Source organism: Bombyx mori, chromosome 5 (assembly GCF_030269925.1).
Source record: "Bombyx mori chromosome 5, ASM3026992v2".
Taxonomy (NCBI): domain Eukaryota; kingdom Metazoa; phylum Arthropoda; class Insecta; order Lepidoptera; family Bombycidae; genus Bombyx; species Bombyx mori.
In genome coordinates, this window is record NC_085111.1 from 4,332,956 (window position 1) to 4,347,986 (window position 15,031).

General features: G+C 41.0%; 1 long non-coding RNA gene across 1 annotated transcript in view; it reads right to left on the bottom strand.

The window, feature by feature from the left end:
• LOC134198848 (uncharacterized) overlaps positions 1-14,637 on the bottom strand; it is a 34,120-nt gene extending 19,483 nt beyond the window's left edge. Inside the window, exons 1-2 of the long non-coding RNA XR_009973093.1 lie at positions 14,470-14,637; positions 14,139-14,257 (exon numbers count right to left, since the gene is read on the bottom strand). This is a non-coding gene — a long non-coding RNA (uncharacterized LOC134198848). The remainder of the gene's footprint in view (positions 1-14,138; positions 14,258-14,469) is intronic.
• Between the last annotated feature and the right edge of the window lie 394 nt (positions 14,638-15,031).

Genomic DNA, 15,031 nt, shown 5'->3' on the forward strand with positions numbered 1-15,031 from the left:
AACAAGTTCCTAGCTCGCTCTTATACTAAGAGAAGTAATCGAAGCCTAATAGTGTAGTCTAGTCCTCCACTAAGGTCGAAATCTCAATTGATGCATCAAAGTGATACATATTTGTCTCGTCCATAGACCTGGCAGAAGTAACCTACAAACTGATCTTACATTTGTCTCGCACACCTTTTTTAACATTCAGTACATACTCGTACAAAATCATTTGGAGTAAACGAATCATGTATACCCAGTACTCGTCAACACATACACTAAGTTAAAAACAGGAGGAGAGCTATGCATATAAAATAAGAGTCTGTAGACTATGGGAAACTTGGGGCTCAAGTAGGCTGCATCTTGTGATTAATGAGTTTTTTTTTTTATTACCTCGATGGGTGGACGAGCTCACAGCCCACCTGGTGTTAAGTAGTTACTGGGGCCCATAGACATCCACAACGTAAATGCGCCACCCACCTTGAGATATAAGTTCTAAGGTCTCAAGTATAGTTACAACGGCTGCCCCACCCTTTAAGCCGAAATGCATTACTGCTTTACGGCAGAAATAGGCAGGGTGGTGGTACCCACCCGCGCGGACTCACAAGAGGTCCTACCACCAGTAATTATGCAAATTATAATTTTGCGGGTTTGATTTTTATTACACGATGTTATTCCTTCACCGTGGAAGTCAATCGTGAACATTTGATGAGTACGTATTTCATTAGAAAAATTGGTACCCGCCTGCGGGATTCGAACACCGGTGCATCGTTTCAACACGAATGCACCGGACGTCTTATCCTTTAGGCCACGACGACCTCGAACTCGACTTATGTAATGAAATCCTTAGGCCATCCAATGTCTATACTAATATTATAAAGAGGAAAGATTTGTTTGTTTGTTTGTTCGGAATAGGCTCCGAAACTACTGGACCGATTTGAAAAATTCTTTTTCCATTAGAAGCCGACATTGTCCCTGATGAACATAGGCTACTTTTTTTTATTTATTTTTTTGTTTCATGTGTGTTTTAATGTTTCCGAAGCGAAGCGAGGGCGGGTCGCTAGTACCTTATAATATGAGATTGAATGAATGGCTCATCGCTAAGTCCATACGTACAATACTATTTTCAGTTTAACACGAACTGAACTTTAAATTGTAATATCACAGTCGAAATTATATTCACAACTAATATAAGTATTGTTGTGGAAGAATAATAATTTACTTCTCGAATTCGCAACTTTACTCAGTTCGAATTACGACTTCGGCTAACTTATAACGATCGCGAAATTCTAACGATTATTATTAGGAATTATTGAGTCAGAAAATGAGATTCCCGCCTCATTTAACTTTGAAACAGTCCTATTAAAGCCAGCCTCGATGCTGAACAGGCTGACCATACGTACGTCAGTCATAAAAGATTAAATGTACCGTAAAAAGTAAACAAGTGTATTAACATTTACGGAGGGATCGTTTCGGGCCAATGCTTTACCGTACACCGAGCCATTTCCTAATTTCAAATTTGTTTGTGTTATTGCTTCATCGAATTTCGCATGAATATTCTCAGCGTTTGTTGTTATCGGGTGTATTTATGCAGATGAAATGAAATTGCTTACTGGAAACAATTCGTTCGCGTATGAAATTCGATGGAGTTACTGCGTAATTGGGTTGAGAACAGAGATCTCAGGATCGATAGTAAATTTCTAGAGCTGAAGGACAATTAAGATTTGAATCTCAATTTACAAGGTAGATGGTGTCTTTCGCTTTGATTTGTCACCTGAAAACCCCAAAAGGTAACCGGTTATATCTAATTTAAGAACTTGAGTGATATACTACTTTTAATACAGTGTTCTATTCCGATTGGGACCCTGGTCTTAGTTTATAAATAAAGAAATATACCGTTAAATTATTTTTTAATCTTGGTAACTAAAATGCATCAATTTTCAACTATGTATTCTCGTACGTGTGTCTGATCTTCAATGTGTGAATCAACAATTATGTCAATCTTGTATGAAAGTGAAATATTTAGTAGTCGATATACTTGTTTTTAATCATTCAAAATACAGTTGCTCCTAGCTTAAGTATGCTTCAATCGTGAGTAAATCTGAATTTCAATACTGCAGACTAAAATTCCTATACGAGTAATGACATCACTGTTTATTCACAGTGCTTTTAATCATTAGGCGTTGAAAGATTGATTTAGAAACACCAAAAAGTATGCAAGTATTCTTCCAAACAAAAGCACTTTAATTAAAATAGTAAAGAATAAAACTATCTAATAAAGTTATCATTATTATTAAATAAAGTAAATGAATAATAATTAACACAAAATACAAAGTATGGAGAATGCCCTAAAGCCGATGACTTAGTTGGCCCACTGACCCGTACTTCCCCTACGATAGATGTGTTTTTATTAAATTACCCTGCGACACGCAAATCAACTGAGAAATGTCCATTTCGTACTAAAAATGTATTTTTCTCAACCGTTACTGTTATTTGAGAAACAAATGGAGGATGGCAATGATTAGAAGATACGTATGTAATCTCGGTGTTAATTAAAACTTTTACGGGAAAAATATGGAAAGAATATTTTTTAAAGATAATTTGAAGGTAGTTGACATAATATTCAAAAGTTGACGAGCAACACCTTAGTCGTTCGGGACCATTAAAATTGGAAATTAACGACATATAGGTATATCACTAATAATAAACAGACTTTTAAGATTAAGCCATAAGAGTAGCTTTAATTATGTCTATGACTCACAAAAACATGATAATATACCATGACTCCGATCTGCTCAACTGGATTTTCTTATCAACCGTCCGTAGCAGCAAGATGTGTGGACTGTTACTGTAGAATCAGGTAGTAGAGATGAGCTCTACCCCGAGATGATTATAGTTAAAGGAGAAGACGTGAACATCTCTAGGGATTTTGAAGATCTGATAACGTAATTAGTGAACGTGATTAATACGTATCGTTCTGGAATTTCACGATCTATTCAGAGGATTTTTTTTTTTCATTCCGATAGAGGCACCCGTCACGTGCGGACGTGCTCATCGTCCACTCGATCGCCCGGTCTTTGTTCGCCCGGCTTTTGTTAGCCCGGCCATTGTTCGCGCGGCCTGTGTTTGTGGTACATCTGCCGACTAAGTGCTCTTTCTGGAAGTTTTTATTTGTTTTGTTTCCTTTTGTTGTTTCTGTGTTCGTGGTACATCTGCCGACAAAGTGGTTTCCTGCAAGTATTTATTTGTTTTGTTTCTTTTCGTAATTTCTGTTTTGTTGTGCTTTTTCTTTGTCCTGTAGTAATCGCGCCGCATTGCCACCTGTGTTCAATAGAACCGCTCAGGTCCGAGAAGTTGGGGCCTCGCCGCAAGGCGAGTGTTTTCAAGACCCGGGGCCGCCCCACCTGGGTACTCAGCGATCATGGACGCTGTATTCGCGGAATTCCTCCGACTTCGCCACCCACAGCTCGCCTCGGAGTTTTTGGCCTTCAAGGCCAATCACACTGCGAGCCCTCTCGAGGACTCCGCCGCGCTCGCTGCTCCTGCGTCGCCTGTACCTGCGTGCAGAGCTTCTGCATTGAGCACCGCAGCCTCTGTCGTGCCTGCCGCTCCCGTGTCGCCTATACTGGCGAGAAAAACTGCTGCGTCGTCCGCCGTGACCATCGTTTCAGCTGAGCGATCATCCGCGGCCTCCGTCGCGCCCTCTAAAACACCTACACTTGCTCGTAGGTCGCCTGCACCCGCCTCCTCGTGCTCCGACTCTGACTCGGACATGGAGGTCGACCTCGCCCCCGCCTCATCGACGGATGGATTCACCCTGGTACAGAAGGGTAAGAAGCGTGCCGCGGAGTCTCGAGCTCCCGCGGCCGCTAAAATTAGCAAAGCCGTGAACGCGTCGCGCCCCCGCCCTCAGACTCCCGTTGCGCCCCCAGCCCGTGCCACTCCGTCGCCGCGTCCGGTGGCACAAAATAAAACCCAGACCCCTCCCCCGGTTATCCTTCAGGAGAAGGCAGCTTGGGATCGAGTTTGCCTGGCCCTTAAGGCCAAAAATATAAATTTCACGAATGCCCGTAACCTCGCGAACGGCATTCAAATTAAGGTTCAAACACCCGACGACCATAGGGCCCTCTCTTCTTACCTCCGTAAGGAGCGTATAAGTTTCCATACGTATACGCTCCAGGAGGAGCGCGAACTCCGCGTTGTAATACGCGGAATCCCTAAAGAGTTAGATGTAGAGCTCGTAAAAGCCGACCTGTTAGAACAAGGCCTACCAGTGAATTCTGTGCACCGTATGCACACCGGTCGCGGTAGGGAGCCATATAATATGGTTCTAGTCGCTCTCCAGCCTACCCCCGAGGGTAAGAAAATCTTTAACACACAGACCGTCTGTAGGCTCTCTGGTATCGCTGTCGAAGCCCCCCATAAAAAAGGCACTCCTAGCCAGTGCCATAACTGTCAATTGTACGGGCACTCTTCCCGTAACTGTCACGCGCGCCCCCGATGTGTTAAGTGTTTGGGCGATCACGCCACGGCCCTCTGCGCTCGCGACCAAAAAACCGCGACGGAACCGCCTAGCTGCGTCCTGTGTCGAACACAGGGTCACCCCGCGAATTACCGTGGTTGCCCCCGAGCCCCTAAAATAAATCGCCGCGTCGCCCGCCAAAACCGCCTCCGAGCTTCCGGCCCAGACATCAAAGCCTCGGCACCCTCTGCGTCGCAGGCTAAGCCAGCGTTCGTTCCGGCGGCGGTGCCCAGTGTCTCGGCCTGGGCAAAACCGCTGCCGTACACGAACACGGCTACAACTCCCTCCTCCGCGATTCGTCCCGCCCCCGCGACTCGTCCCTCTCCCGCGACTTGCCCTCCGACCGCGTCCGACAATCTCGCTTTAGCGATCGACTTCTTTCAGTCGATCAACTTTGAGCGCGTTAACGCTTTGGGCGACGCCATTCGCGCTGCCTCCACTGCACAACACTTTATCGCCGTTGTGCAGGAATACGCCGACGTATACGCGTCATTAAATACGTACGTCCTCCCCTCACTCCGCCGGTAATCAATGGCGTATATAAGTAGAATAAAGCCCCTATCCGTAACGATAGGATTTTTTAACGCTTACGGTCTCGCAAATCAACGTGATCAGGTTTCTGACTTTTTGCGTGACCACCAAATTGATATCTTTTTAGTGCAGGAGACCCTACTTAAGCCCGCGCGCCGTGACCCTAAAATCGCGAACTATAACATGGTCAGGAACGACAGGCTCTCTGCCCGTGGTGGTGGTACCGTCATTTACTATAGAAGAGCCCTGCATTGCGTCCCGCTCGATCCTCCCGCGCTCGCTAATATCGAAGCATCAGTGTGCCGAATCTCACTGACGGGACACGCGCCGATCGTTATCGCGTCCGTTTATCTTCCACCGGATAAGATCGTTCTAAGCAGTGATATCGAGGCGCTGCTCGGTATGGGGAGCTCTGTCATTCTGGCGGGCGACCTAAATTGTAAACACATCAGGTGGAACTCACACACCACAACCCCGAATGGCAGGCGGCTTGACGCGTTAGTCGATGATCTCGCCTTCGATATCGTCGCTCCGCTAACCCCGACTCACTACCCGCTAAATATCGCGCATCGCCCGGATATACTCGACATAGCGTTATTAAAAAACGTAACTCTGCGCTTACACTCGATCGAAGTAGTTTCAGAGTTAGATTCAGACCACCGTCCCGTCGTTATGAAGCTCGGTCGCGCTCCCGATTCCGTTCCCGTCACGAGGACTGTGGTGGATTGGCACACGCTGGGCATCAGCCTGGCTGAATCTGATCCACCATCGCTCCCGTTTAACCCGGACTCTATCCCGTCTCCTCAGGATACCGCTGAAGCCATAGACATCTTAACGTCACACATCACCTCGACATTAGATAGGTCATCGAAACAAGTTGTAGCGGAGGACTTCCTTCACCGCTTCAAATTGTCCGACGATATTAGGGAACTCCTTAGAGCTAAGAACGCCTCGATACGCGCCTACGACAGGTATCCTACCGCGGAAAATCGTATTCGAATGCGTGCCCTACAACGCGACGTAAAGTCTCGCATCGCCGAAGTCCGAGATGCCAGATGGTCTGATTTCTTAGAAGGACTCGCGCCCTCCCAAAGGTCTTACTACCGCTTAGCTCGTACTCTCAAATCGGATACGGTAGTAACTATGCCCCCCCTCGTAGGCCCCTCAGGCCGACTCGCGGCGTTCGATGATGACGAAAAAGCAGAGCTGCTGGCCGATACATTGCAAACCCAGTGCACGCCCAGCACTCAATCCGTGGACCCTGTTCATGTAGAATTAGTAGACAGTGAGGTAGAACGCAGAGCCTCCTTGCCACCCTCTGATGCGTTACCACCCGTCACCCCGATGGAAGTTAAAGACTTGATCAAAGACCTACGTCCTCGCAAGGCTCCCGGTTCCGACGGTATATCCAACCGCGTTATTAAACTTCTACCCGTCCAACTCATCGTGATGTTGGCATCTATTTTCAATGCCGCTATGGCGAACTGTATCTTTCCCGCGGTGTGGAAAGAAGCGGACGTTATCGGCATACATAAACCCGGTAAACCAAAAAATCATCCGACGAGCTACCGCCCGATTAGCCTCCTCATGTCTCTAGGCAAACTGTATGAGCGTCTGCTCTACAAACGCCTCAGAGACTTCGTCTCATCCAAGGGCATTCTTATCGATGAACAATTCGGATTCCGTACAAATCACTCATGCGTTCAACAGGTGCACCGCCTCACGGAGCACATTCTTGTGGGGCTTAATCGACCAAAACCGTTATACACGGGAGCTCTCTTCTTCGACGTCGCAAAAGCGTTCGACAAAGTCTCGTGCTCATCATACGGGACTTCTTGTCGAACCGCTCTTTTCGATATCGAGTCGAGGGAACCCGCTCCTCCCCACGACCTCTCACAGCTGGAGTCCCGCAAGGCTCTGTCCTCTCACCCCTCCTATTTAGCTTATTCGTCAACGATATTCCCCGGTCGCCGCCGACCCATTTAGCTTTATTCGCCGACGACACGACTGTTTACTATTCTAGTAGAAATAAGTCCCTAATCGCGAAGAAGCTTCAGAGCGCAGCCCTAGCCCTAGGACAGTGGTTCCGAAAATGGCGCATAGACATCAACCCAGCGAAAAGTACTGCGGTGCTATTTCAGAGGGGAAGCTCCACACGGATTTCCTCCCGGATTAGGAGGAGGAATCTCATACCCCCGATTACTCTCTTTAGACAACCCATACCCTGGGCCAGGAAGGTCAAGTACCTGGGCGTTACCCTGGATGCATCGATGACATTCCGCCCGCATATAAAATCAGTCCGTGACCGTGCCGCGTTTATTTTCGGTAGACTCTACCCCATGATCTGTAAGCGGAGTAAAATGTCCCTTCGGAACAAGGTGACACTTTACAAAACTTGCATAAGGCCCGTCATGACTTACGCGAGTGTGGTGTTCGCTCACGCGGCCCGCACACACATAGACACCCTCCAATCCCTACAATCCCGCTTTTGCAGGTTAGCTGTCGGGGCTCCGTGGTTCGTGAGGAACGTTGACCTACACGACGACCTGGGCCTCGAATCAATTCGGAAATACATGAAGTCAGCGTCGGAACGATACTTCGATAAGGCTATGCGTCATGATAATCGCCTTATCGTTGCCGCCGCTGACTACTCCCCGAATCCTGATCATGCAGGAGCCAGTCACCGTCGACGCCCTAGACACGTCCTTACGGATCCATCAGATCCAATAACCTTTGCATTAGATGCCTTCAGCTCTAATACTAGGGGCAGGCTTAGGGACCCCGGTAACCGTACTCGTCGAACTCGACAAAGAGGTCGACGTGCAACCTAACCCATGCATCAGCCCGCTCAGTTTCTCGCCGGATCTTCTCAGCGGGTCGCGATTCCGATCCGGTAGTAGATTCATTCGCGAAACAATTGCTCTTGAGTTGTTAGGTCTCCTTCGGAGGCGCTCGGGCAGTTGTTAGCAAATCCCACCCCTCTTGGCTGAGCCTTTGCTCGCCCACCTGTCCTGGTGAAACTGGAAAGGCCTTCGGGCCACCAGTAAACTTTCAATCATAAAAAAAAAAAAAAAAAAAAAGGATTTTTTAAAAAAACCGTATCTTCAATGATATCCCACTTAGCCTACTTAATTTTATATTAAAAGCCACCTTAGCCGTAGTGGTTGTATTTTAAATATACAGGATAGAAAAAGCAGGAAGTGTCCCGTGTCCCTTATCAAAACTGTTGGAATTCTTTCGGTACGGCCCTGCGTGACAAGAGGAAATTGTGAACAGAGCGCAAAAGTACTTAATTAAACCAGTGAGATATTAAGTGTGGCATTTTTTTTTAATAATATTGAATAGCTAGACGAGCGCGCTTGGCTCAATTATATCGATCCATAATGAAAATTCACTTTTCAAATTTTAATATGTACAAATTATATTTACACATAAAATCAAGTTGTATTATTGGTATATTGTATTTAAAGCTTTTAAGTATATAAATAAGATAACTATCCAATAGCAATAACGCAAGTACCCTAAATAATTATGGGATGGTTTAAATAAAAAAAAGATTTTAAACCATGCGAACGTCTAAAAACAATTTAGTTGCGGAATATGACAATGTAGACATTCTCTACAAAAATCAATTTATAAACAGAGTCAGTCAAACGGTACACATTCTATTGTGGGTGCTATTCAATGGCTTACGTTGCTTTTAAATAGACTTCTTTAGTAATTAAAAAAACATGCTACTCACACGCGGTGTAATTAAAGCTTCAGAAATATATCTCATTCGATCGGAAACTAATCACACCCGGTTTGAGCCCCGTGAGCTCACCTACACGTCAAGGAGAAGCTGATATAGCCTCTCAAGGCTATCAGCATAGGTAGGAAAAAAAAGCAAACTAAGTCCTATAGAAGTTTATGTTTGTCTCGTTTTAGTGTCGCTTTTTTGTTTCATCGAGTTTCAAATCATAGCCTAAGAAGTGTTCACTTCAAAACACTTAAACAAATAAAAAACGAACGAAATGGAATTCCCTCATCATTTTTCCTTCCCTATTTTATTTTACCAACAAAATAATATTAGAAATCATTTCAGCTAGGGACAAATGCACCACGATTGCAAGTTTACGATATGTTATCGGTATTTTGATTCATTCCACTTGAAGTCTAGGGGTTCAAAGATTTTCTATGGTGCAAAGAGTAAGCGACTCAAGTGTCTTTTTCAGAAAAAATGCAAAAAAATCCTAGACTTTTTTTCGAGAACGTTAATGTTTGTTTTCTATTGCCTTCGAAGGTATACGAATTTATGATTATCAAAGTAGATGATCAGGACTTAGAGGAACAAGTAGACCTAAGAAAAAAATTGATGGATTGTGTCGACGACGATATGTGTATGAGGAGAGTGAGCGAAGAAATAGTATATGATAGAGGAGTATGAAAGGAGAAAGAATGTCACGCCGACCCCAGGTGACTGGGAGAAGGGCAGGAGAATGATGACGAAAAGCAGATGATCAAAAAAATGAGCATTCAAAAAAATATTAATTTCTAGAACTTGTGTCTAGCTAACATCACTTGGTGGGCTTAGTGGTTTGCAGCTGGTGGGGCTTAGTAGGTTTGCAGCGGAGCAGTGAATTCCGATTTACGTCATAGAGCAGCCGTTGTCTAACAAAGTAATAAAGACCTCGACTCCGCGTCTCCGAGTTATCGTTTACGGATTGTCTACGGATTCGGTAAGCATCTCCCACCAGCTCGTCTAACTACGGCAACAATTCCTTTCGCTCTAACGAATTTTGTTTATTGTAACTCACTATACGTTTATGACTTGACACCGTTACTGCTAGGAAGCCCTTGATGGCCTACGTCAAATTCTTAGTCCAATAAGTACCGGGTTAGCATGTTTAACCCTCACGGGTCCTTTCGACCCTTTTTTGTAATTATTTCTAAAACTTTCATTAATTTGCAACTGTCGTAGATAAACATACAGGCTGATAGGAAATAGGCCCTACGTTTTATGGACATCACAATGGCCATAAAATATTAGATTGTTTAGCATAAAGTATTAGCTAACATAATTTGAAAGAGAGAAAAACTTAAATGACTAGGATAAGCTTTTTTTTATACATTCACGATGATGGAGCATCATGGGGTTAGACCTACAATTTTAAAGTGCAATTAAGTGCATAATTGCTTACGTCAGATTTTAAATCGGTTAATAAATAAACTGCCGTGCTGCTTTTATGCCGTGATCAGATTTGAACGACAAAAAAGCCGCGTCTCATACTCTTTCTATTTGCCATCCCAATTTTGATGGCGACTCTCCATTATACGAAACATCTACTCGGAAAACTGGCGAAAATTGATCTAATGGGCATGATCGTGCGGGGCCCAGGAAGAATAGGCCAAGCAGGTTAACAGATCAGTAAATAGAAATAAAATTTAAACTAAAAAAAGTAGTTCTTAAAATTTGCGAGGATCTTGAAATCGTAAATACACAAAACAGGCTTCACAATGTATCGCGCTCTCTAGTTCAAGCATAATCTTATTTACAGCCTAGGGAATATTGCATTTCAGTTATTTCTCCTAAGTTTTCACTATTTACTATTTTTATGACCTCTCGTTTTGACAGCTTCTTGCCCTACGTGTCCGATCAGATCAAAACGTAAATCTACGTCAAGGTCGTACGTGAATGTAGAAGATCGGTATCGCTTGATCTATCTCTCGATACAAGGGAGCGCACGTGACGTTTGTACTAACGGATTTCGGTCATAGAATAGAATTTCATAGAACGGCTGGTTTAAAATGAAAAATAAATTGACTTCAATTTTATTGATTATGATTATAATGTGCCTTTAACTGGTCCCAGTACTGTTCTCTCTTCACTGTTATTTGTCTCCGCAGCATTCATGCGTTCTACCTTGAAACGTGGGATGGCCTGGCCTGAATACATTAAAGACGTCACGTTTCAAGGTCGGTGTCGATATTCACGTTTTGATGTCTATGGGCCGTGAACTTGTTCACTTATCTTGAGCTTAAAAACAAAATTATTTATCTTATACCTTTAAATGAGCAATTCTTGTATATTAATATAATATATGTATATAATCTGAATCTCGGTAACGGCTCCAACGATTTTTATAAAATTTAGTATACGGGGGATTTCGGGGGCGATAAATCGATCTAGCTACGATTTATTTTCAGAAAATGTTGTTTTATTCATGTTTTCAATAATCAACTTTATCGATAATAAACTTTATGTCTTTCCGACATCTATTGGCGAATAATAATACTATTTTTCATAATTGAGAGCAAGATACAATAACACTAAAGCTATTTCAGCAGATGGCGTTGTTAAGCCACCCGAAGCCAATGAGTGTTTGGTTTAAGGTTAGACAAAGAAAATGAATTGTTTATTTATATTATTTGTGTCTTTTAACTTACGATTTATCACAAAAAAAATACCGGTCACCGTCTAGTATTATTAAAGGGTATAGTCAACTGCAAAGCTGTGCTGAATTTCTATAAGGTAATCTAAATTGAACCCTAGAAGAACTCGGCATTATTTTTTTAATTATATAAAAGATATTATTATTAAATATATATAAGATTGTGTTAGTATAAAATTGTGTTTATGTTTCATTTCATTTATAAGCTCATCTATGATCTTCACATTGATGATTGATCTGATCATTGAAAGAGAACAGTCTATATGAAAACTATAAGATACTCGTACTATAACGACAAACAGCAAAATATAATGGTTAAACAATACCGGGTGATGTTGCTCCTCTTGTCCTATTCAATTTTAGTTCCAATGGGTATCGGACTCTCGGGTATAGAGTGTCGAGTTTTAGTTCAGGTTCGACTGCCCAATTGCCACCCCATTGCCCCAAAAGCTGAGCTCTGCCCAGCAATTTTCTCCCAACAAAAAGGCACTAAAGCTATCGAAAATTGTCAATTCTATGACTCGATTTCATTCCGAAAATATCTGAAAGTCATAAAATAATATCGTAACGTATATCATCCTTATCTCACAAACTTACTTGAAATTGATATTGGCACAATTTCCCCCAGGACTATAGTCCGGAATTTGCCTTAAGAGTCACCGATTTATTAAGTTTTTCAGGAATGCTGTATTATTATTAGATCTCTCGATAGACCGTTAGAATATTACTGCTAGTAAACGTAAAATATTATACAAAAACAGATCTGTGACAATATTATGTATTTTTCTGCAATGTATGTCGTTGTTTAAGTTTGTTCTTTTATTTTATGACTAGCGACCCGCCCTCGCTTTGCTTCGGGAACTGTAATTTATTATTGATCTTATTGAATATTTTTTTCTACAAATCTGGTCCTGACAGTAACAAACACAATAAAAAAAAAACGTATAACAAACAAAAAATCTAATCTTTTCTCTTCTTATATCAATGGTTCACTATTTTGGCGATAATGGCTTACAAATAAAAGATAGATAAATGCTGTTACGGGCTTTTTGTAGGTCTATTTGAGATAAACATTTCCATTTTATGTTATAAACGTGTAACTAACGATTTTTGCGGCGCACGCAAAAATAGCCCCCTAATGGTAGATTTTTTTCCTTCTTACATTTGACACTTATCGTTATATTTTGAGTAATTGACACTATATTTTTATAAATTATTTGTTATACTGATGTGTAAGCTTAGTGTCATATTTATTTACATCGAATCCATAGCCTAAAAAATAAGTTTCAAACTATTAGCTCTAAAATGACTATAAGTTCTTCCATACAACTTTTCATCCCCCCCTTTCAACCCTTTACAACACTTTTTTCGCATTAAAAAGTAGCCTATGTCCTTTCTCAGGCTCTAGAGTCTAGACTATCTGTGTACCAAATTTCATTTAAATCGGTTCAGTCGTTTTGGCGTGAAAGCGCGACAGACAGACAGACAGAGTTACTATCGCATTTATAATATTAATATGGATTTGATATCATTTCACTACACTTGTGATCTTTCAGAAACGCTTTATATTTAAAAAATACTTTACTAACGGCGGAACGGTAATATCCACCTCCCAAACTATGCTAAAATAATATTAAGGAATAAAGGTTACAAAAAAAAGAATCATTTGATGAAAAAAATAGAAAAAAAAGTTAATCGGTCAGTCACTATTCATTAATTCATTTTGTATAATTAAAAACCTGAATGTTATTCTTTGTTTAAATAAAAAAAAAAAAAAAATCTTAATAAATAAGAAAAATAACACATAATTTTTTATTTAACATTTGTTGGTTTATACTAACAAATATTAAGAGCTTATATGTTATAAAATTTTTGAATAATAAACAATACATTTTCGGAAAAAATACAGGAATGGGCCGTTCTGTGTTTTACTGCCATCTACTGCCCTTTATTTAAAACAAAATTTCCTGCGTAAAGCGACCTCTAGTGATCGTTAAATTAATAGAATCCACTTTGTACTGAATGAGCAGTTTTTGTAGCTCCAACAGTTGAGGAAGTCCAAATGAGGAAGACAATTTTTTAAACCTTATTTATATGCCCAGAATGACCCCGGGCTTTGGTCAAATTCTTGCTGAGCATTAGCCCACTGTGTTTCTCGCCGGATCTTCTCAATGGGCCGCGTTTCCGATCCGGTGGTAGACCTGGCTGACACTGGCTAGGGCCAGTGTTAGCACCACTCCGGCTTGAGCCCCGTGAGCTCACCTATGGGTTAGGGCGAAGCTGATACATGTAGCTTCTCAAGGCTATCAACATATGTAGGTAAAAAAAGCTAAACAGGCAAAAAGCAATCATTTGTATTTTATAATTTCCTCCAAAATATAAAAGACTTTATTTTACAAACTTTACATGGGACCTTAAAATTAAATTATTTACCTTAGTTCACATAAACACAACTCTGATCGCGACTTTGATCCGGTGGCAGGTTCAGGGAAGGAACTGTTCTTGCTAGGGCTAGCTCCTATCAGGTTGAACCCCATGAGCTTACCTACCTGTCCGGGCATATTTGAAATAGCGCCTCAGGATACCAACAATACACCAAAACTAACAAATAGTGGTATTGGAAAATCTCAAATGAAGTGCTTATATAATAAGTGAAGTTTTGTCTGAAGTCTTACCTTAAGCAATTTAGTCGTAATAGGTAACTGAACCTCATTGTTCATAATAATATCGAAAAAGTCCGTTTGATAAATGCAATGGTAAATTATTTATTCTTTGGCAGATTAACGGTTGGCCACTGAAAATTTGGAAGTAAACTAAGTTTAAAAATGACCAATAAATTAATTAGGTATGGAATCGTTTGAATTATTAAATTATTGCTATATTTATAAATGCGATATTTATTAGAGGTGTTTTAGTATTTACTAAAGGGTACTAGAGTAGTTAAATAAACACAACAAGACATTATGCTTAGGAGTTTCTATGAAATGTATTGTTTTTTAAACTTACCGATCTTCAGCTATAGAAAGTACCTACGTAATGTAATAAATTTCAAAAGCAATTTTTTTTAACTGTCCCCTTGTGTGCTTAAGTTTTCAAAATTTGTATCTATCAAACTTAAATTTATAATAAAGCTATATTACTTGTATAATTTATTGAAATGTTGTAGTTGACTCGTCAGTCAATACTAAGTCGCATTATTTAATTTCAGCAAAAATATGCACATATAGTACCGCACCTATAGTTTTGAATATGCTTTAAGGTCACGTGATTCAATGTATACAATGACAATTAAAAATTTATAAATTAATTCTGGAAAAAATCAAGTAAGAAATACATATTAAAGGCAATCGAACAAATGATTCAATTAATCTATCAAATAGTAAAAAAACACAAGCTATCGAAGAACATTTATAATAAAAATAAAACAAATGAATTTTATTTATTATGCGTCAACTTATCAATAAGTTTGTAATTTTTTTAAATTAAATATGAAACGAACAATTAAGTATTTTAACAAACAGTTATGAACAAACCACGAACAAACGGCTAGTTGATAAAAAATATTTTC